This window comes from Cydia strobilella, chromosome 14, assembly GCF_947568885.1.
Source record: "Cydia strobilella chromosome 14, ilCydStro3.1, whole genome shotgun sequence".
Taxonomy (NCBI): Eukaryota; Metazoa; Arthropoda; class Insecta; order Lepidoptera; family Tortricidae; genus Cydia; species Cydia strobilella.
Genome location: NC_086054.1, coordinates 17,139,724 through 17,164,567, shown reverse-complemented (window position 1 = coordinate 17,164,567; position 24,844 = coordinate 17,139,724). Strand labels below are relative to the sequence as shown.

The 24,844-nt window shown below is 35.3% G+C and overlaps 1 protein-coding gene across 2 annotated transcripts in view; it reads right to left on the bottom strand.

The window, feature by feature from the left end:
• Window positions 1-24,844, bottom strand: part of LOC134747328 (prothoracicostatic peptide-like) — a 110,624-nt gene extending 85,780 nt beyond the window's left edge. For both annotated transcript variants that reach the window (XM_063681965.1, XM_063681966.1), the window contains exon 1: window positions 24,680-24,844. The gene's annotated coding sequence lies outside the window, so the exon portion shown is untranslated. The remainder of the gene's footprint in view (window positions 1-24,679) is intronic.

Genomic DNA, 24,844 nt, shown 5'->3' with positions numbered 1-24,844 from the left:
CACGTTAGTATTATATTTTAGAATCTAATTTTCCTCTCAATCGTGTGTCCACCGTCGGCTAAAACAATTATGTTGCCGCGACTGCCTCAAATTGAATGTTAAAGTTTTTGGCGAAATTTGGGGATCATTTGCGATGATTCCCTGGACGGCAGGGATGGGAAAAGGGTAAGGATACTAAAGTACTAAAGTACTAGGTTGTAAATCGTCAGATGACAACCAAAATACTGATTACACAAAAAAATAAACGAATATCAACCTCGTTTTGTTAACTAATATGTCATTAGTGACTTTCGGTAGTCATGTGTAGAATAAGATATTCATATTTATTATTTTATCTATCTTCGTTGGATGAATTTTAAAGTTTTAAATTCAATTCAATTCAAGTAATTTATTTCAGAATAAAAAAGCTTCTCGCAGGGATTCTTAGCACCCCTGGAATTTCAACATAATCATCATTGTAAAAAATTGTTCGTGTGAACACAACGTTTACTACGAGTTATAAAAATATTTTAAATTGTACCTTACCGTTCCTTGTCTTTTGACTACTAGGTAAAAGTAGATCTCAAGTATTCTAGGAAAAACTACGATCGCGTACATAGGATTTTCCAAGTCATTGTTCCAGAAATATTTACAATACCTACTTATAATATTAATTTCGTCGCATCCCTATGCCTCGGGCAGCGTTATCATAATGGTTGTAATCTCGGCGCGAAAATTAAAAATTAAATTTTTGCTACCTCAATTTGGTGAGCAGTTGAGCACGGTCGAAACTCCGAACGCTAGCGTCAGGGGCGAGTAAAGGCTTCCAATTTTCTGATAAATGTACTTAGTATTGCTGCTTCCTTCAATTTCAAGTTATAAATTAATTGATATCGATTTCATCTCATTTTGATATCATTTATTTTGCCCGTGTATAGGTGCAGTATGTAAACCTTTGAAAAACATTTGTTAAAATTTGAAGAAGTTTGATGCTTGTCTTTCAGGTGCGATTTAGATGGTATACTTTAAAACAAACAGGTAAAAGGTGATTTTAAAATAATAAGATAAAATTTATTTTTTTAGATTTGCCGTGCAAACAATAATTCTTTATTTGGTTAAAAGTTAATGAACGTTAGACTAGAACTATTATTATCATTTAGAACTTACAGTCTACGCACATTTGTATATTTGTTTGCAATATATTTTGATTCTATTTATTTCCTATTCTTTTCTTTTAATTGTGTTACACCTATACGAATTATGAACTGTCGATATGTTTATATTTATATTGTTTATTTTAATAAATACTTTATAAAAATATTTCATAAAATATTACAAATATACACTGTGGAGCAATAAAAACGATATTCGTATTTGAAGAGACCCACTACTGCAGTACCTACGATCGGCTGGTCAAATATTTATTTAGATATTATTAAATATTAAAATTAGTTTAAGATAATATAAATTTTATGCCCGAAAAGGGTAAAAATGTTGATACTCATCAAAAAATGTACCTAGTTATACTTCTTGTACCTACACAGTTTACACAATAAATATTTCTGATTTCTGATTACTTCTAAGAGCGTATGTGGGACACTCGGGCGGAAAATGTCCGCCTGGGCGTCCCAGATACCGCTGGAGTGACGAAGCCCTAAAAGACCTGTCCATGTCGACCCTCGGAGTTCCCAACTGGCGTGAAGTGACGCAGAATAGGGCAGAGTGGCGCTCTCTTGTGTCGGAGGCCAAGATCCTTTTTGGGTCACTGAGCCAGTGAAGTAAGTGAACATATAACACCATAGGTACTGTAATTCGAAACCTCTTAATCTAATGATCTATTTTCTTAATGTGGATACTTTTACAACGGACATCTTTATATTTCAAAAGTTGCCTAAAGATAAACATTTTTAATACATTTGGTCAGGCTTTGTGTGCATAGGCATTGTTATTCAGTATTCGATCGCGATTAATATTTGAAGCCGAACATATTTTTGCCGTATTTTTTAAATAATGATGGGTTTTATTGTCGGGATATCGGACTCGTGATTTTATTAAATATTTCTACTGTGTATATCAGATATAAAAAAACCAGGTAATCTAGTTGAAAGCACAGGTCTTTAGGATTTTTTTAACACTCTTATAAAATTAAATCATTTCAACTTAAGTGACATGAAGTCGATTTGTTAAATTATATTTGGGTAATTTATTGATAGCATTCTTGAATGTGTCATTTCTGTAGCTCTAGAAAAAGTAAAAAAGACAACGAGAATAAATTCGTACATAAAAAAATATTGCCATAAGTTTTTGAAACATCCGATACTACCTATTTTGAATTATGAAAACAATCTAAGCTTGAACCTTTCATATGTGTGAGGTCAACAATCGTGGATTCAAACCTCAGTTATTCCCAAAAAAAAATCGTTGTAAAAAATGCTAAGATGCTTCGATGCGGTCAGGATCCTTATTATACAAAGACAAAAAGTTAAGTCCTATTTGAGTGTTACGTTACGACACAAAACATCCTGCCTGAAACTGATATTCATATTAAATATATTAATAACGGGTCACTCACGTATTTTAAGTCGAAAAACGCTCGACATGTTTCACTCCGTACCGAGTGTCTCGCGGAAGTTCTGTTATTAAAACTGATATTCATACTTCCAAATATGATCGCCAGGATCAGAAACGACGAAGTCAAAAATACTTCCTCAAATACTTGAAATACTTAACGACTCGTTTACGACCTGTTACTGGAGGATACTCGTAACTTACAGTATATTTACGGCTTTTATCTCTCGTTGAGAGATCATGTTAGCGCTATCAAATCGTTTATTGAGTCGGTAAAGTGTATTGTGAGTATGTTAGCATTGGTATATTATGTGATACTTGTTGCATAATTATATTTAACTGAAAAATATCAATAAGTTAAAGAGACGTCACAAAGTTTGTGACTTCCCCTCCCCCTTGTTACAAAATGTCACATTTTCTTAATCATAATCATAATTCTACTCATATTCTACTACATGCATGTATATTATTTTTTCTCGATTTATCTTTTTTTTTTCATTTTGATTGTTAAAACCATTTAACAGAATAGTTTAGTCTTAATCGTAACTTTCGACACTGAATAGTAACATATCTTGTAGCCGGCTGGCGCGTGGCGTCGATAAGGTTTACGAGGGCGTAATGCTCGATATTTTATTATCTGGCGGATATCATGTGTTTACGACCGTAACCGACGCTGGAGGGTTAAGTGACGTAACCCTCGGCAGAGAAACGGTTAACGAGTCCAGATTAAACGTGGAACAGTTTACGTGAGCACAATGAAAATTAGAAATTATGATAATTAGAATAGTAAAAATCCATCTACCTTGCACTAACGTGAACAGAACAGAGTGAGATAGTGTCATTATTCACGTCATATTTTCATAGTAATTTGACATTACCAAATTTTGTAAGTGCTCATGCCATGCAGAGTTAGCTTGGTCCGACTCTATGCGTAATGGGGGAGTAGGCTATATACCAATATTTATTTTAAAGTGGTTTTTATTTTTAATAAACAATTAAGTTCTGGCTTAGTCCGTTTCCGAATTTATTCCCCAAAATTCCTAAGATGTTTTTAAAGCAACTGCCTTAAGGAGTTTAACTCGTGCCGAATAAAAATACACATGACGGCAAAAGCTGTAGAGCTTAAAGAAAATGTATAAACACTCTACCGTCACGGAGCGTTAACTCTACGGGGTGGGATGTAACAAGAGAACTCTAATGCCTTCCCTTTATTTATTAAAACAGCCCATTGCCATTGCAATATAAATATAATATGGTACTTCCGAGAGCTAGCACTTTAATATATAAAAAAAGCACATTCATATCCGCTATTAATGTCTTTAATCATCTGCCTAATGAAATAAAAAGCCTCGAAGGAAATACCTTTAAAAGATGCTTAAAAAACTTTTTAATAGACAGAGTTTTCTATAACCTAAAAGAATTTTATAACTCTGTAAACCTAAATGTATATTAAAATTTAGTTTAAGATTACTTAGTTTAAGATAAAATAAATTGTATGCCCGAAAAGGGTAAAACTGTTGATACCCATAAAAAAATGTACCTAGCTATACTTCTTGTACCTACACAGTTTGAACAATAAATGTTTCTGATTCTGATTCTGATTCTGAAACCGGCCAAACTCGTGCGAGCGGGTCAAACTCGCGCGGCGCGAGTCGCGCCCCAAGGGTTTCATACTACGCACTTTTATTATCAGTTTTTTTTTCTTAAGTCTGGCTCTCGCTTGACTGCAGACTTCTTATGGGTTTTTCTGTAATTTATAGGTTAAGAACTACTTTTGGGTAATGTCTTTCAAAATTTTAGTCAGTAGTTTGGGTGATAAGAGATGGTAATTTTTGCTTTATCTTAAAAATTTAAAATAATAATATTTGAGATTCTCACAATATGAGCCCCTTCATTTGATATATATGTATAATCAAAATTAGTCTATGTGTGTATAACACGATATAATTAGCAAACCTATTTTTTAAATTTCTTATTTTCCCCAAAAAGTGGCCCCTTTGATTAAAATTCATTTATTTACGTTACATGTCCTTTTTGGGTCTCAGATTTACATATATGTGTGCTAAAAAAAGACAGACGCACGAGTGATTCTATGCGGGTTTTGTGTTTTCCTTTTAAGGTTACAGAACCCTAAAAACACGTGAATTACTTCCTTTTGGCACTGAGACTCGTCTACAAATTGGAAACGCTACAGAGGAAGATAAAAATTATCTTTTACTTTAGATTAAATTTTCCAGAGAACAATAATATGATTGTATCGTAAAAATAATATTTCTCGCCTGAACAAACAGCTAAGTGGATCGTAACTATGAATAATTGTTAGTATTATTATTGAACCCTCATAATGAATACTACGGCAAGTCGTTAAATGTAAGGTAAATACAATCAACCTCAATATATTTGTTTATTATTTAGCGGTGGCAGGCCGAATATATTAATAGGTAAATTTGAAACATGATCACTTGATTAGTCTTAGACACGACACAGAAATAGACGATTGAAATAGTATTTTATACAATCGTGATATAATAGAGAGCTTTTCAGTCGAGTACCGTGTTTAAGCAACGAAGCTTGCTGAGTTGCTTAAGTAAGGTACGAGATTGAAAAGCTTGATTATATCACTATTGTATACAATACTTTTTCTACGAGACAAAAAAATAATACTTTCAACTAGTAGAATCATACCACCGAACCATACCAAAACCAAAAGTATAGCTAAGATACGCGAGCTGCCGCAGCCCGCGATACCTTCATACTCGTACTCGCCCCGGCCGCCGGGCCCGGCGCCCCCGGCGGGTTGGTCAACGACACCTCCTCGTAACTCATGAGGCCCTGGTACCTGCTCCGCGCTAAGTTCAATTTTAAGACAGTTTTTTTCTCGATATTGGCCACCGTAGCCTATGGAAACTAACAAGCCTACTTTTCGTAGAGTATGGATTTTGCTATATGAAGGGTGTCACATGCGCGTTTCTGACTTATGAAGCAATTCTTTTTACTACAACATAAAATAAAATGTTTTTGTTGGCCAACCAATCACAAAGCAGATGCGACGCAGCAGCGTGTTTAAGTAGGCTAATTTGCATTAAATCGTGTCTCCTTAAACAAGAAATATTTTATTGAAATGTATGAAGTTCTATTTTCAAATTTTTTATAATTGACTAAACCGTATCGATAAAATTCTTATGCTTGAGTCGGAAGTGCCATAGACCATCATAGACTATCCAACGTTGAAAAGAGTAAGGTTGTAGTGTTGCATGTGAAGTTGGAAATACACAAATTATACTCGACGAGTAGAAAAAAAAATATAGTACAAAGTTTCTAGTTACGATAAGTTCTATGAAGTATTTTTCAAACTTAAAATCTTTTTCAAAACAACTTTGTCAAGAATTATTGTCATGTTTTATGTATTGCTTTATTTAATGTAATTTGTCCTGAGCCTATTCCAGAGGTCAATTCAAAGTTAATGATAAATAAGTAATCAAGTTAGACGTTTAAATGAGTCCTTGAAGCTAAATTATAATATTGAGTCTCTGTGTGTCAATGCCGTTACAAAAGTAATCTCATTTTAATCAGTTTCTTAATCTCAATAATAGTTTAAACCATCTATTTATTGCAAAGTTGTAGTTTATTGAAACTAGCCTTTTATGGGATAATTTAAGTCAAAGTGTACCCAGCGGCCGTAGCACGGTCGCATTTTTATCACCAGTCACCATGCCTGTCACGTTCTAACAAGTATGTAAGTGCGAAAGTGACAGGCAGAGTGACAGGCGATAAAAATGGAACTATGCTGCCACCGCAGGATTTAAACTCACGCCTTACCGCAGCAAAACATGTTTTCAACCGTTTTATTTATCAAAATAATCGCCCATTAATCAGCTTAGCACTAACGCCATTGACTAAACGCTGATCGGTCCCCCCACCGCAATTACAGGCACAATGGGGGGACTTAGTGAGTGGGGACCTACGCCAGCGCTCAATGGGTTGTTGGGAACTCATTACATAAATACGGGATAACTACAACCCTTCATTAGAAAATCAGGTGAGGTCATTCATTAGAAAATTAGGTTTCGGTTGAGATAAAACTACAGAAATAATATACGAGCTTAAATATATCAACTTATTTTTAGGTATCCGTACCAAAAGGTATAAAGGAACTTTATGTTGCGACTCTGTCCGTCCGTCTGTCAAATTGTTAATATCTCGAGAACAACTTAAGCTATCGATTTAAAATTTGGAATAGTCATGAACAACACCAATTCGGACACAATACCACGTCGGTGGCAATCAAGCATACGGCCCGCCTGATGGTAAGCAGTTACCGCAGCCTATGAACGCCTGCAACACCAGAGATATTACACGCGCGTTGCCGACCCTTTAAAAACCTGTACACTCCTTTTTTGAAGAACCCCATACTGTAGCCCCTCGGGAAAACCTCGGCAGGGAGCTCATTCCACAGCCGAAGCGTACGCGGGAGGAAATTCCTCTTAAACCGCACAGTACGTGACCATTTAGGTGCTAGGGTGTGAGGATGAACACCCTGCCGATGGCGAGCGGTGCGGTGATAGAAAGCGGCCGTTGGCACATTGAAAGTGTTATTAGGGTTCCGTACCTAAAGGGTAAAAAGACTCCGCTGTCCGTCCGTCTGTCTGTATGTCCGTCTGTCAACAGGCTGTCTCTCGTGAACTGTGAGCTAGACGGCTGAAATTTTCACAGATGATGTATTTCTGTTGCCGCTATAACAACAAACACAAAAAACAGAATAAAATAAATATTTAAGTGGGGCTCCCATACAACAAACGTGATTTTTATACCGTTTTTTGCGTAATGGTACGGAACCCTTCGTGCGCGAGACCGACTCGCACTTTGCCGGTTTTTTAATATATTTTTATTAAATATGAATATTAAAGGTCGGCCTATTTTTTTCGCCCATTTAGAAGACATTGGTTCAGATATTAGAAGGAAATTAATTACTTAAGTAGACACTTACAATATATAATGGTAATTTTACCCGGTTAGCCGTGTGCCTGGTCTGGTGTTATTAAAATTTAGGTCACTTACCTGAAAAAGAAGAAAAAACTGATTAGCAGTGCAATATGAGCATATTATATACATAATCAATATCTAATAGTACATTTCGATGCTAGTGCGGAAAGTATGTCATTACTTAAAGAGCACCGAGATATCTTGCCACGAGCCGTAGGCGAGTGGCAAGACGCGGGACGAGTGAAGAATGACATTTCCGCACGTCTATCAAACGACGTTTTTTAATACAGTTGCGAAAAAATAAGAAAAGCAACAAGTTAGGAACGGAATTCGAAACTTTTATATTATTAATTCTGTGACACTGACATCATTGACATTGACATTATGAAGAAGTGTTTTTCTAGCTTTTATTCGACTAGAATAGATTTTGTTATTATTATTGAACCCACTTCAATGAAAGTTTTTTTTTCAAATGCATGTTCTATAAGACAGAAACATTTGTAAATATTAAAACATTGTAGTATTATTACCTAAATATCATTATTTATGATTATTTGTGTATCGTATATTTCTAAAAACAATATCGAATGTTGCCTTTGGAAACTTAAAACATTCTTGCAGTAAGAAAATACGCCTCTTCTTTGACAGGCGTTCCGTTCTATTCAGACAACTTATTAAGAACGGTTTTTCAACATTAAAAAATAAACGTGTTATAATACTTATAATGATGAAGAGGTAAGTAATAAAATATGAAATATGCATATTTTTCGTATTCTTACATTAACAGTAGGTTTTTATGTTGATTACGACGTTTAAATGAAACTAATATTAACACTCATCAATAAGTAGTCATGAATTGGAACAAGTAAAAATTTAAAAAAATTGGAAAAGTAAAAAACACTAGTTCGCGAAAACCGCTCCGTTCGCACGCTAAACAGCCACGAAAAGTAGCAACTGTATTAAAAAATATTTAGTAGTATAACAAGAAATGAAAATGTGGGAGATTTTTCAACAAGAACGGGCCTTAAGGATAAGAAGGAGCCCGCATCATCAGACTATCTGATTGTTTACATGTTATTGCATTGTCGTTAAAATTACGAAATTACCGAAATTATATTAAATTTTAGTTCAGATACCAGAAAGTGTAGAGTAGGGTATTGACTACTAGTCAAGTCAGTTTCTTTTTCGAACTGTAACAACGATTTTGCTACTATGGAATTTATATGTCACTGTGGTAACACTAGCATGTGACGATCATGATCAAATAGCGCAATGTTCTGCCACCAGAGTGCAGCACTAGCCTTTTTAGTAAACCATATATAGAGTAACTTATACATACTGTACCTTTAACAAGTTTTTGACAAGTTTTCAGAGATAATAAAATATGACATTGATGCATCAAGGAGGTTTGCTTACAGAGGATCTACCGGGAAACGCGAATCCGAAAATTCGCTATCAGCTTCTTTATCGCTCGAATATGCAAGAGTGACAGAGATGTTAGATAAAGAAATTTTCTTGTTTCACGATAGACCCTCAGATTGTGGTAGTGGCGCCCTGGCGCCCCCTACGCAGAGTTTCGCGTAATATTCCCTGTTACCTACTCTTTATTGTTTTATACGGGTTTTTAAAATAGAAATTGTGTGTAAAAATAAAACCGGCCAAGTGCGAGTCGGACTCGCGCACCGAGGGTTCCGTACTTTTTAGTATTTGCTGTTAGAGCGGCAACAGAAATACATCATCTGTAAAAATTTGAACTGTCTAGCTATCACGGTTCATGAGATACAGCCTAGAAACAGACAGACGGACAAACGGACAGCGGAGTCTTAGTAATAGGGTCCCGTTTTTACCCTTTGGGTACGGAACCCTAATAAAATATTAGGTAATCCGTATTTTTTGACATTTAGATTTTTATTCTAGAAAGTTGCTAGACTAGTATTTTTTATACAATTTTGGTGTTTGACGATCCTTTTGTGAATTCTTATTATTAAGTTTGACATATCTATAATAATTCAATGTTTTTAAGAATAATAATAACTGCATCAATAAATTGCTCTGATATTTAGATTAAGGTAATATTTATAACTTGACAATTTAAAAGTGCTTGTTGCTAGGCCTATTTGAATAAAGAATATATTGACTATTGACTATTAACCGCTGTCTACGTTTCTTTATTAATCTTCTGGTGCTAAATTGTTTATTTTAAATACAGTCAAATATCCTATTGTCAAAACTTAAATCAAATGAGTAAAATATGCACACATTCTGAAGTATCATAAAAGCACAGTAAGCACATTGTTATTGCTCCGGTTCGAAGTCAACAATGTGTCCGCATTGACAGCTGTCGTGCCGACTCTTTGGTTCGCTGCTCATTCTACCGCTCTGATAACGAAATTGGTTAAACATTTACATATTTATGTCATTTCAACACCTCCGCACAATTTTTGCCTATGAGGAAAAACTTTTATTTATTTAATTTGTAGTGAGTACAAAAGACTTGACAAGAGGCATTAAGTTATGTACCAGTCAACTTTATTTAAAAATATGGATGGAACATTAAATTTATAGTTGCGAAATATTTTATCTAATTCACTGACATATATGTATAGACTGCGCAAAAAATGGCGGACACCTCGCGGACACAATTTGGTCTCGCCCGTGTTCTCGACAGCTTTGTCGAGAACAAATTGTGTCCGCGAGGTGTCCGCCATTTTTTGCGTTTGACGTCTGTCACTAAGCTAAAGAATAAGCACAGCTAGCCAGTAGCAATGAAGTGCATGCACTTTTTTTTTATACTTTCCGCACTTCATTGACGTGCGGAAACATTTTCTTTGAGAGGCCGCCTCTAGTGTCTACAATATGTTACCTCAATGACCAAATTCACTACAATTTTGAGTTCTGCATGTAATCCTTGTTATTGGGTATCTACTTTTTATTTAATTTATGTAACTACAAGAGAAGCAAAAGGTAACTAGATATACTCTTGTCTTGACCTGCCCCTGACCCTGCAGCAGAATAATTACTTTGTATTTTCGTTGAGAGTTCATAGATATGTAGAAAAGAAGGTACCTGTTTTTTTCTCTACATAGATTAATTCGTTTTTATTGTTATAGGACGATAGTACAAAGTCCAGAATATAATAATAAACTTGATAATAAAGAGTTTAGTCAGGCAGGAAAAGGCAGCGGAGCTTGCGTATTTAATTTTTACCAGTAAAAATAAAACAATTCCATTCAAGCGCTTAATTAGTCCCGGTGCACTTTGAACGGTGACTTAAAACAAATGATTTACCGTCAATGTTTGAATACTTTTCCACGTGACCTATTTCCGCGTTTATTTAAGGTTTTTGCGCTACTAGTCGGTGCGATGACAATGACGATCAAAACAACATCCCACGAACAATCAAAAATAAATAAAATTTTATGCGCCAGGCGACCGAATTTAAAAAACAATTAAGGCTACAGCCATTCCGATCCCATTCGGAAAACGAGCATAAAAGCGGTCAGGTAAACAGAACAATAGGCGCAGTATGCACAAAATTTACATATAAATGACGTTAAATTCCATAAAAATGATTTCTATTAAACATATGCCCATACAAATGACGACAAACGTGTCTGTAAATATTAATAGAATTGGCGCGAAGCGAATTTAAATTTTTTTAATTTAAAAATAATTGCTGCTCGGTAAAATAAACCTGTTTTGAGCATTTTCGTGTAGGAAAACAAATACGTGTTCAGTATTAAGGTGGTTCGACTAGGTTACCCAAAGCTTAAACCCCGCTAGATGGCGTCACTTTCGCAAATTTTCAGGTTTTATTTTTTTGTGGAATAGTGTTGGTATCTGTATACTTAAAAGTATGTTTAGCGCACTCTTTACATAAATATTGAACTATTATAATAAACATTGAATACTTCATTAGTGCAAAAAACACTTTTAAAGTCGACAGAGTGTTTCTGTCATGCTATTTCCTACTATTACTCACACATGCAAACAGTGTTTCCGTGATGCTTGTAGTAGACAATTTCATGCAGTGTAAGTATGCTGCAATGGCGTTGCGGTATGTTCGTGAAAATACGTGCAAGAGGATTCGGGTTCGAGACTGGTACGTCAGGGGTACTTTTTTTGTCCTTTTTGTGTTATCTTATGATTCTTATACCTTTTATTCTTCGAATTTTTGTCCGATTCCGATATAACCGAAATATATTTCAGTGATATCGGAAACGGCTCTAACGATTTCGATGAAATTTGCTGTAAGGGGTTCGATCTAGCTAGGTCTTATCTCTGGGAAAACGAGCATTTTTGAGTTTTTACTTATGTTTTCTTTTTCTCCCAGATATTCAGTATTATTAATAAATTAGTTTATAACGTTTTATAAAAATATGTGACATTTTGAACTAAAAGGTACCACATTGTCGGTTGTCGATTAGGTAGATTTCATTTTGAAGCTTTATGGAAATATGACAACAATAAGTACCCAGGTAACAAAATGACGTCAAATGACGTCAGCGACGTCGTAATGACGTAATATTGCCGTCATTATGACGTCGCTGACGTCATTTTACGTCATTTTGCTACCTGGGTAGGTACCCGTTTGGTTGAAAACGCCACATATATTATAAGGAAGGGTACGATGATAGATTTCATCTCCATACAATTTATAACCTAATAATGCCAAATGTTGCAAAATTATATTGAATTGAGATCTATCATCGTACCCTTGCAGTTTGAAATAGTTATTTACGATACAAGTGCGGAAAAGAGAAAATTCGAAACGAGTGGCCACAGATTAAAACACGACCGCAGAGAGTGTTTTAAATCGACACGAGTTGCGAATTACCTATTCGCACGTGTATCGTACAACGTTTTACAGTACATATGGCCCTTTAAACTTTCGACATATGCATGAAAAGTGCTCTTTACGCACTAGGGCGAGAAAGTTGCACCATATGTACTGTAAAATACTTTTTAGTACATATGGTGCTACATATACGTTACAATTAGTACAATACGTGCATATGTCGAAAATGTAAAGGGCCATAATTATGTAATGTAAAACGTTGTACAATACACGTGTGAAAAGGTAATTCGCAACTCGTGTCGATTAAAACACTTCCTTCGGTCGTGTTTCAATTTATCGCCACTCGTTGCCAATTTCCTACTTTTCGCACTTGTATCGTAATGTACTAATAATAAAGTAGTAATTGTAAAATAAACTTAAAACTTTTTTATATTTTTTTTTTGGATTCAAGTAGGTACAGTGAGTAACAACATTGCATGGCCTTCTAATTATAACTATTATAGAAAACGGGATATTTATCATGTTTATTTATATTATTTATTTCTCGATATTTTGGCCGGTCTTGCAAGACCAGTCGTTGTGGAGATCCCTGGGGAGGCCTATGTCCAGCAGTGGATGTCTTGTTGGTGTAGATGGATTCACACAACAAATGAAATAACATTTTTTCATATTTGTTATCCGTAGTTGTCCCTGTACCTGAAAGAAAAATAATATCATGATAGCACAAAATCTCTAATGTTATAGGAAGAAAGATGATGCAACAATATGGATTCTAATAAAGTTATAATTTACTTACCTAGTAATAATTGTGTTTTTCATTCATAGACAAAATTCCATAATTTTCATCCCCAGGAAATGTTTTATTTTACTTTATTGCAGTGAGGATGTCCTGATTTTTTCTGGCTAATGAAGGAAAACATTTTATTTCCAAGAATGCCTCTTCATTTTGCACGATACCTAAAAAAACCTAGAGTTAGTGACACATTGACTATTCGGCAACCAAAACAGTAATAATTACATTATATAGGTATTGTTCACTGCTTATATCTACCATTACGGAAGAAGTGAGAATTATTTTCTAAAAAGATCGGCACGAGAAAATTACAAGAAGGAATGAAACTGTACCTACCTTACGAAACTTTACCATCATGAATTCCGCTTCAATTGCGTCTGAATTTTTCTGGATTTTCGCGGACCAGAACACCGATGATTTTTGTAACTTGATTTAGACGTTGCTATCATTTTCAATTTATACAAACAAATTGATGTCACAATAAACATGACCCTATGTGTCAGTGTCAACACTGTCAAATAAAAATGCACTAAACATGACGGCACTGCAAATCCTGCCAGGTCGGCCAGGCAACGTCGCCAACGTCATAGAGTGGCAACGCCGCACGCAACGTATTTGTACACGACATTTGTGACACACACATACGTAAAATTGATGAAAAAATTACGTTGATTTATGTATGATTTCTGTATGAAACAAAGTTTTTCTATTAATTTAGCGCAAACGAATATTCGAAAGTAGATAAATGAGCAAATATTTGTGAAGTAATAGTGTGTAGTGCCTTAATTAAAGCAGATTGAATTTTGTATGAAAATCGAACCACCTTAACAAAGATAGATATAACTCTGTAATAGATAGATACAGTCTAAGGAAAAAACGTGCCTCGAAAATCAAGAAAATTTGATTCTCGTTCAGAGGGCGCTACTAGTTTTGGCCTACAGTCGTATAGATAGCGTTGACGGTTTCGTTTGTTATTTAACAATTTTAACGCATATCAGTGAAAGGACATGGGTCAAAATCATAAAAATAATTAATGCAAATAAAAAAAATCATTTATCTATATTTAAATACATTCTGTCGTATCTGTCAATATCCTTGATAAAATTAGTGAAGGAGTCGTTAATTAAAGCTGCGCGGGACGTCACTTGTTTCATCAAGGAAATTGAGAGATTACAGCGGCGGCAACAACGATGCCACAGCATTAATGCATCAGAACTTGATAACCAATCGTCACCTTTGCTGTTGTGGCGAAGACTTGGGCGATGTTATTGTCAATTGACAATTGTAATCATAATCATAATCATTCATTTGCACATAAAAAGGGTTGTACATAGATATTATCAAAGACAGATATAACTCCGTAATAGATGGATACAGTCTAAGGAAAAAACGTGCCTCGAAAATCACGAAAATTTGATTCTCGATCAGAGGGCGCCACTAGTTTTGGCCTACACTCGTATAGAGGGCGTTGACGGTTTCGTTTGTTATTTATAATTTTAACGCATATCAGTGAAAGAACATGGGTCAAAATCATAAAAATAATTAATGCAAATAAAAAAAATCATTTATCCATATTTAAATACATTTTAACGTATTTTTATAAATATTTATTTTTAGTTTTAAAGTGTGTCGACAGATGGCAGTGAATTTACTGGGGTTACAAAATTTACTATGACAGTACCGCTCTAGTATAAGTTACTCTATGATATTATAAAAGTTACATTGGTCTAGCCTTTTTAGCTGTTTTTCAAAAGCAGTGTTGTTTTTGTGTTGTATCAAAACAATGAGTGACGGTTTTTATTTTTTTATTTATTCAGGTAAATACACATAATATACAACTTAATTACAAAAGTACCGTTAAACCAGTAAGGTTTGTCTCGGTACATCATCCGCAGTAGATTTGATACAATAATAAAATAAAATTCTAACGTTCTTATCGCGGCAGTAATGCCTTAACGACATCAATAACGTTGCAATAGTAATGCTGTTGCAGTTTCCATCCGAATGACATCTTAAACCTTATTATTTGTACGTGCAAAATAAACTATATGCGAATAATATGGGCCTTAATTGCGTTCTTAATAAGGTATTACACTGTATTAAAAATAAATTATTTCACAGCATGCATGAAATAAATCACCAGATAATTATTAGAAAAACATAGATAGCAGTTATTTTTAATAGTACATTATGATACAAGTGTGCTAAGTTGGTCATTACATATGAGGCGATATTGTGCGTGCGAGCTGTAAGCGAGCGCGCAATAAGAAAGCCGATGTGTGTAATGACCAATGCACACGCGTTTCATACGACGTTTTTCAACACACTTGCGAGAAAAAAAAGAAACTTTCATATTAATCAAATTTTAATAGTTAAAACAGTTAGTATTGTGTGTTTCATCTGTCATACTCGTACTGCCGGCCGGCCCTCGCTCGCCCCGGCCGCGGGCGGTCGGGCGCGCCCGTGCCCGCCAGTCCGACCAATTAAAGAAGGCTCCCTTTCCATGCATATTATTAGCAATCAGTTAGCTTCTTAACTCAGTCGGATAATATAATGAAAAAGCACGAGTGCAATAATACACTGAAAGAGCACGCGTGTTTAATATCCAGGATTATGAGCCAAAAATCGGTGGAATAAAAACGTCGTTTTGAGCAAGTGTGTTGAAAACACAATTTTTGTTCAATCAATCGGATTGATTTATATAAAGTTGGTAAGTTGACCGTAACGTCATTGTGTAATGTTTCATATACATTCCATATTAGCCATAGCCATAGACATAGTATATACAAGTAGTTATAGACGCGCCACCGAGCGACCGGGGGTAAGAGAAAGAATATTCATATAAAATGTATACTACGCAATTTATCCGGTTTGCATGTCCAATGTATTTTCTCCTTCACTCTTATAAATTTCGGTATTTCGCTATCATCGCCTCCTTGCTATGATGCCCACATGATGCCATAACCCGACCATGAAAAAATGCCCGGTCGGTGATAAAGACAAAGCATGGCACTATTTTCTCTTTCCTCTTATAGGAATCGCAATAAGACTATCTTTATCTATCAAAGAGTGTCAGGCCCTTGATATTAGCAAATCGTTTTGACAGTTCTAAAAAAGAAACTGATTTGACTAGTAGGAGAATACCCTATTTTATTCATCCGCCATTTACATTATTCCTCCGTGTAATGGAAAATAGTCATACGTTTATGAGGGTAAATTTCGTTATACATTGGAATTGGAACTATTTTTTAACCGACTTCAATTTCATAGAAGGAGGAGGTTCTGTATTCGGTTGTGGCTGTTTTTTTTTTTTTTTTTATGTATGTTCACCGATTATTCCGAGACCCGTGGTCCGATTTGAGTAATTCTTTTTTTGTTCGAAAGGAGCTACTTCCAAGTTGGTCCCATATTAATCTGGTTCTGATCTGATGATGGGATCCCTGAGGAATTGAGGGAACTCCTCAATTTTTAAAGGCACATGTATGGTGATTTGGGTGTTTTCATAAGCAACTTTAGCATTTTCTCTCGAAAACGACCAATTTGATGAATTGCACCTGATGATGATGATTGTTTTGAAGATAGTGATGATGATTTTTTTATTGTAGGATGTTCAGCGAATACTCCGAGACCCGTGGTCCGACTTGAACAATTTTTTTTTTGTTTGAAAGGAACTACCTCCAAGGTGGTCCCACATTAATCTGGTGCTGTTCTGATGATGGGATCCATGAGGAATTGAGGGAACTCCTCAATTTTTAAAGGCACATGTATGGTGATTTGGTCGTTTTCTTAGGCAAATTGAGCATTTTTTCTCGAAAACCACCAATTTGATGAAGTGGAGCTGATGATGATGATTGTTTTGATGATAATGATTTCAGCGATTACTCCGGCACCCATGATCCGATTTGAGTTATTCTTTTTCTGTTTGAAAGAAGTTACCTCTCCAAGGTGTTTTCGTAATATTTTTGGTTGTGATCTGATGATGGAATCCGTGAGGAATTGAGGGAACTCCTCAATTTTTAAAGGCACGTGTGTGGTAATTTCGGTGTTTTCTAAAGTAACTCAAGCATTTCCTCCCCAAAATTACCAATTTGATGTAGTGCAACTGTAGCCTAACCACGAGTTTGACACTAAATATTCTTCGTAACTTACTTTGTACACTAATATGCTAGTACGAGCGAGATGCATAAACAGTAAGTTACGCACACGATAGCGAATATATCAATGTCAAACTCGTGGTAAGGCTACTGATAACTTCCCTCGTATGTGTATTATGATTTTTGATGTAGGTAGTGTTGGAAACAACCAAAGAGACTGAGAGGTGAAGGTAGAGGGTATTAGTGTTTGGGGGGTTTGAGGTTGGGGGTTGAGGGGAGGTGAGTTGATGGGTCGGGGACTGTGGGGTTGGGAGTTAAGGGATCGGGGGTTAGGGTTAGAAGTTAAGGGGTCTGGGGTTAGGGGTCGGGGAATGGCGGTTGAAGGGTTGGTGGTTTAGGGTCGAGGGGTTCAGTGATCAGGGGTTGATGTGCTGTGAGGTTGAGTGATCACCGGGTTTGAGGGATTGGGTCAGTGGCGGGGCGGAGAATGGATTTAGTGACAGGAATGATTTCCCAGACGGACTCGAGGAAAATTCTGATTATTTAATAAAGTTTACGAATTTACAGTTAAACATCATTATGTTTTTCATTCATGCGTCACGCTCTTAACAATGTTTTAAAACTAAAAATTGAAAAATAAAAACTTTTATAAAAAAAAAGATAAACCGACTTCAAAAAGGATGAAATAAAATATTATCCTTTTTAGGGTTCCGTGTTTAAGTATATGCGTTACCAACTGATATTTTTGAAGTCGGTGCCAAGCCAAGTACTCCAAGTAGTAACAATACCAGTCAAAAATAATCAGCTTTATGTCTATAAATCCCATTACAACTGTACAAATATTATAAACGTGAAAGCAATTATGTCTGCCTCTTTGTTACCTTTTCATGGCTAAACAACTGAACCGCTTTAGCTGAAATTTTGCATGAAGGTTCCTTGAATTGTTTTATATTTTGAAATGTAGTCCTCTGGATAAGCGACAGTCCCAATCCCACACTTGCGTGCTATGACTGTTCAAGAATTAGTAAGAAATGCTCTTTAAAAAAATACGACGACAAAACGTATTAGATTTACACTAACGTGCCGACAAGCATGGTACGAACTGCGCCAAGAAGGTTCAACCGTGTGTTCTGTTCTGAGGTGTACAGAAAGTTCGTTTATTGTCGTCGTGTACGCTGCGTCTTACATAGGCGAACACTCGCGAACGCGAAGCGAAGCGACGCGGCACGGCGCGGCCGGCCCAAGGCGTTCGCGTTCGCAACGAGATCGCCCTCGTAGGACACTTCTATATCTATGTATCTTTATCGAATTGCACCAAAATCATTATGAATATATGGTTTAAAATTTGGCTTGGCACCGACTTCAAAAATATCAGTTGGTAACGCATATACTTAAACACGGAACCCTAAAAAGGATAATATTTTATTTCATCCTTTTTGAAGTCGGTTTATCTTTTTTTTTATAAAAGTTTTTATTTCTTTAGTATTCCCATTACATTCGGTTTTAGGTTGAGGGAAATGGAACACAGCTAAATGGAGTGAGTGAAAGTGATTTAAGTGCACGGTATTTTAAAACCTACCCTGAAAAAACTTTTTAGTCAATGACTGGGAGGACTGGATTCCATGGATTCGATGGATTTAGTGGTCAATACACACGAGTGACACGAGCACTTTTTCAACGCGCGTTAAAAAAGCGCTTGAATCTGCCCGCAGGCTAAATTCGATTTAAAGACCAAGGCTTAAAGTTGAAAATCTAACACCGCTTGATAAAGTGTGTCTTTCGACTTGACCGAGGGACACAAGACCAAGTGCGGGTAGGACGAAAAACTCCATAAGTTTATGTCAACTGCCAGTCTTCCTTCGAGACCCCGGGGCAATGCCATCCTCGAAACGTCGGAGGTAATTTTTAATACTTATTTAATAAATTATATACGATGAATTCCCGTTTTCGCATTTATAAAACAACATCAACATCTACAACCGTTCGTTCATGGATATTCGTAGATCCTCCGGAATCTATGTATCAATGCACTGACGCCGTCAACGCGGTTATCAATCTTTAGTAAATTGGCACTGAGACTTGTCATCAATCTTGGATGGATGTCCATCGACCAATGTATTAGTGATTTAGTCGTTTAGGTGACGTGAATGAGTTCTGATATTCAGATGAATGGTTTTGAATGTACGAGATATTATTTTATATTTACCAATCGCTTTTCATTTAAGGAAAACGTGAGAAAATTGGATTAATCCCAATATGGCCTGGTTTCGTTTCTGTTGAAGGGTCAGATATTAGTTTCTTTCGTTTAAGCAAATTTATGTATGTTGGACTATATATATGAATGTAAATATTGCAAATCGGCTATAATTCATTGTCTTAATAGTTAAATGATTAGTGTCTATACAGCCAGATAATCTCGTACGCAAATCTCATCTTCTGATATTAATATTCCATTACTCTAAAATAAACCTACAGAATACAAAACCTTTGATATCGTGATACGATTCTCAAACATTGTCTTAATGAGTTTATTAATAACAATGTGAAGAAATTAATTAAACATGTACCTGAGTATATTAATTATACAAAAATATTTATTCTGTAATAACCAAAAAATCCAAGCCGAAAAAGATCACAGCAAAAGAATCGTATTTTGTTTTAATTACATATTCATATTCATATTCGTATATTCATAATAATTCATATTACATGTCGTTTTTTATAATTACATTAAAAATTAAATAAAAAAATAACAAACATAATTATATCATTTTAAAGTAAACAAATACTAATCTTCAAACACATAATTACTTAGAAAATATATACATATATATATATATATATATATATATATATATATATATATATATATATATATATATATATATATATATATTAATACTATATACATATATCACTATCACTACATAGTATTAAACAAAGTCGCTTTCCGCTGTCTGTCCGTCTGTCCCTATGTATGCTTAGATCTTTAAAATTACGCAACGGATTTTGATGTGTTTTTTTTAATAGATAGAGTGATTCAAGAGGAAGGTTTATATGTATAATTCGTAAAGGATTTGTGTAAACTACCCGCGCGAAGCTGGGGCGGGTCGCTAGTATGTATATATAAGTAGTAATCTTTTTAATCGTAATGTAACGATGAATTATATTTTAAAGAAGAGCATCATTATTTTTTATGATTTACATAACTTAAAAATCGGCCAAGTGCGAGTCGGACTCGCGCACAGAGGGTTCCGTACTTTTTAGTATTTGTTGTTATAGCGGCAACAGAAATACATCATCTGTGAAAATTTCAACTGTCTAGCTATCACGCTTCGTGAGATACAGCCTGGTGACAGACAGACGGACAGACGCGGATAGCGGAGTTTTAGTAATAGGGTCCCGTTTTTACCCTTTGGGTACAGAATCCTAAGAAGAGACTACAAAAAATCTTTAGAATAATAATGACTCAGGTATAACAACCGCAAGTGACATTCGGAACCTCATTCATGAAATTACTCGCCGCAATTAATTCAAAGTTGAACTGATTTTCCTTTCTCATATAAGTAGTTATATTATTTGATGAATTTACCAAACAAATAAATAATAAATATCAAAATCAAATCGTGAACATTTTAATCTTTTAGGTATGAGTTATAAGTTATGTATTATAAGAGATGAGGTAAAACAAAGTTCACTTTCCGCGTCACCGCCATGTCCCTACAATCTGAATTCCTAATAAGCGGATACCTTCCAATTAAACCTCTTTATAACCCGGCGCTACCACCGTGCACCGGTCCCTAACTCGATAACACGATATTAATTCACACAGTGTGTGTGGTTACCTTTGGAAATAAGTTATAGCTAATAGGATTAAACTAATCTAGAATGGGGTACAATTTAAAGTTTAGTCATAATGGTATAGGTATATAGCGGGAATGTTTTAGTAATTATCTGAAAGGCAAGGTTCTGGTATTTATATCACTAATTTAATTAGTGCTTTAAGTTTCATTCAGTACCTACATTTCAGTACCTCTGCATCAGTTTGTCTGTCATTGATTATTATAATTAATTAGGTATCACCGACAATGTCATTTTTATAGTATATGATGCGTGCGAAACCTCGAATTAATGAGCCCGATCAATCTATTAAATACGAGCCCGATTCAAACTCAGAAATAGATGTAGGAAATTATTAACTACACAAATTGACTGAGACCCACAGTAAGCTGAATAAGGCTTGTGTTGTGAGTACTTAGGCAACGATATACACATATATACACGGTGTTACTTGAGCTACTGAAAACCTGAGACACCCCAACAGTTTTTTTATTATTTTGAACTCGTTTTGAGTATTTATTCTTTAATCCAAAAATATTTAAAAAAATATTAGTTGTTTAGTTTTCTTAACAATTCTATTCAACTGGTAATTCTACACAAGATGCTTCGTCGTTTTAGTGACATCAAACAATTGCTAGTTACCATTGAAAACACTGTTAACAGACCATTTGCATACCTTACTGAAACGAAATAAGGTTTACCAATGGCCAGGTAAGGGTGTTGCTCATTGACAAATAACGTGTCAAATGCTAGTTATTGATATTGTTGCATTACAAACCTGTAGAATGGGCATATAAAAAATTATTAAAATTAAAAAAAATACCCTCATTTACACTACATACATAGTACAGTTTAATGCTTGTATTGTTAAAATAAAACTATGAAAACGGATTAAATATATCGCGTATATTGAATTTATACTACATCCCGACGTTTTTTATGGTATCAGCGAAAATTACAAAAAAACACACATAGTTTCTTTTTGATGAATTATCAAATGGCACCCTAACAATTCGCATATGATCATCATCATCATAACTTAAGAGCTTTGCTCTTGTCGGTGGAGTAATTGCCAATCCTTTCTTTCCTGAGCCAGTCTTTTAATTTGCTCGTACGATGCATTCTCTTTTACTTAACTCAGATATTTGATTCTAGGCTTTCCACTGCCTCTCGTCTTTTCAATTTTGCCTTCCAGGATGTTTAGGAAAAAGTTGTCATTTCGTATTAGTTGTCCTAACATCTTGCCTCTCCTATTCCTTAATAAGCTTCGCCTTTCTCCTAACATATTCAAAACCTCTTCATTCGTCTTTCTTGCAGTCCAACTATATAATCCTTTCCATCCTCCGCCAACACCACATTTCGAAAGCTTCCAACCTTTTTGTCTCAGTGTCCACGTCTCACTCGCATACAACGCAATGCTCCAGATAAACACTTTTATCAATCGTTTCTTGGCTTTTTTGGAAATGCGTGCCTTAAGTAGGTTTTTTTTTGTTATTGTTTGATTTGCTTAGGATATTTTTCGCTAATTATACCTAGCCTATGTCGAGTTCGCACAAATAAATCTATGCGATTTATGAATTTGATAGTTCGCCCACTAAACATTAACGAATTGGTCGGCAAATGAAAAGAAGTGGTTTTTTTTTGCCGAATGAAATGGTAGTAGATAGATCACTTTCAGAACATTGCTAAAGAACAGGGTTATTCTAAATCTGAATACTGTTTACCTCATTTAAGTTTTTCGACAAATTAAAAAGCAGCGGCCCAGAAGACCTTTCTTGAAAACACTTAAAACCTCGGAGCAAGACATCTCATCTGGGAACCAGCCCAATAAGAAATAAAACTGCAACCATTCTTCATTGTCACCACTAATGAATATTTCACCCCTTTTGACTGAACTAACGGGTGGGGTAAAATAATGAGGAATTGTCATTTTCGAAAACATAAAAATAGACAATGGATTTTATAATGAAAAACTTGATAATATCTAACTTTGAAAGCAAACCCCATAAATCCTATAACATATTAACAGGCTCCCTTTATTAACTTTTTATTACGTATTTCAGGCTGGCAAATTTAACTTGGCGACAGACTTTTTGCGCGTTGTTTCATCGACTACTTCTGACGCTGATTGTACAATGTGCCTACATTTTTTCAGTGGTTAGTTATCAGCAGCAGTGGTAAGCGAAGCTAAAAAGAGGTCACAACTTCAATCTAGGTAACGGGAACGCGGTAATAGTGTCGGGACTCGCGGCACCTCATTACAGAAGGTACGAGTAACTTTTTAAACACTCACCGGTCAATTCGAACAACGTGAAAATTAGGTACTAGATACGAGAACAATACGAGATCTAATAGATACGTTATAGTTTAGTTCTCAACTAGTTATCTTTTGCAGTTCGATTCGAGAAACCAATTGTCATTTCACGCTACAATTATTGTGATGTATTGCGATATCCATTGGATGTCTAAGTAATATCTTAAGCAAATCTTAAAGAGATCGTTCAAGAGGACATTCGGAATCGCGGAAATGTCAAATTTGACATGACTTTCTTAAATATCTCGTTATCGTTTCTGTTTCATATCTAGTGGATAACTATTTGAAAACTAGATCATTGTTCGAATTGGCCCGTCAGTTAAGCACAGATTCTTTACATTTCTTATCTTTTTGTATCCAATCAGCGTTAAGCAGTTTTTGTTCCTAGAACCGTAATTAATGGTTTTCTCGGTAATAAAATTTAAGCGAAATATTCTCCTCAGGGATGTATGTCTAATTACCGATCAAGCATAGGTAATCACAAGTGTAAGGGCCTCCACAGACATAACATGACAGAATATGGGTTTTGATCTAGCTGAGTGAAGTACAAGTTGGCGCACAACGTTTCCTCAGTCACCCGTTGACCACGAACGCTGTAAAGGGTTCGAAACGTCGGGATGTATTATAAATTCAATATACGCGATATAATCCGTTTTCATAGTTTTATTTCACGTCTAATGTTATTTTTATTCATTTATTGATAACACATATAGATTGTGATGAGTCAGGTTCTTGAGTAGAAGAGATAAATGAAATTTGAGCTTACACATGCAAAATACTTATTTCATTAATTTGGAATACCTATTTTAACAACCATAAGTTGGCGTAAGTAGAGACAACATATAAACATTTAATGCCTAAATACTAAATTTAGTTTAGTTAAAGTTTAGTTTGGAAATCCGAAAAAGTCACTTACACTGTTTTCCTTTTATAGCCAAAATTCTTGATACAACAAGAGAAAAGGAAACAAATAAAAATAAATTAAATTAAAAAATAAAACTAAAAACAAAAAGAATGTTATCGCGGTGAGGATTGTACTCGGGATATCGGAGCCACTACACCATGAGCTCGCTGTGGCCAGTTGCGAATCTTGAGTTCGTGAGCGCCTATAGCGACAGCCCTTTCGATAATTAAAATATGACTCCCGTACTATGTTTTGCCACACAATCGATCACCATTGCGTAAGGGGCGTTCCTCAAAGGCTGCGAACAACATAATAGCTGTATGTGAATACAAGTTAGGTACACTTGAATTTAACGATTTGCATTCACATATTACTATATCTAACAATTTCAGATAAAAACACTTACCCCCTGTCTCGATAACTATGCACTTATTTCAACAATGAATGAATACGATTTCAATCAGTTTATTACCAAATTGCACCAAAAACTGAGTTATTTCGTTATAATTTTATCCGCGGACACAGTGACATTCACTTGCCGGACCGGATCTTTTCTCTCGCCACCCTCATT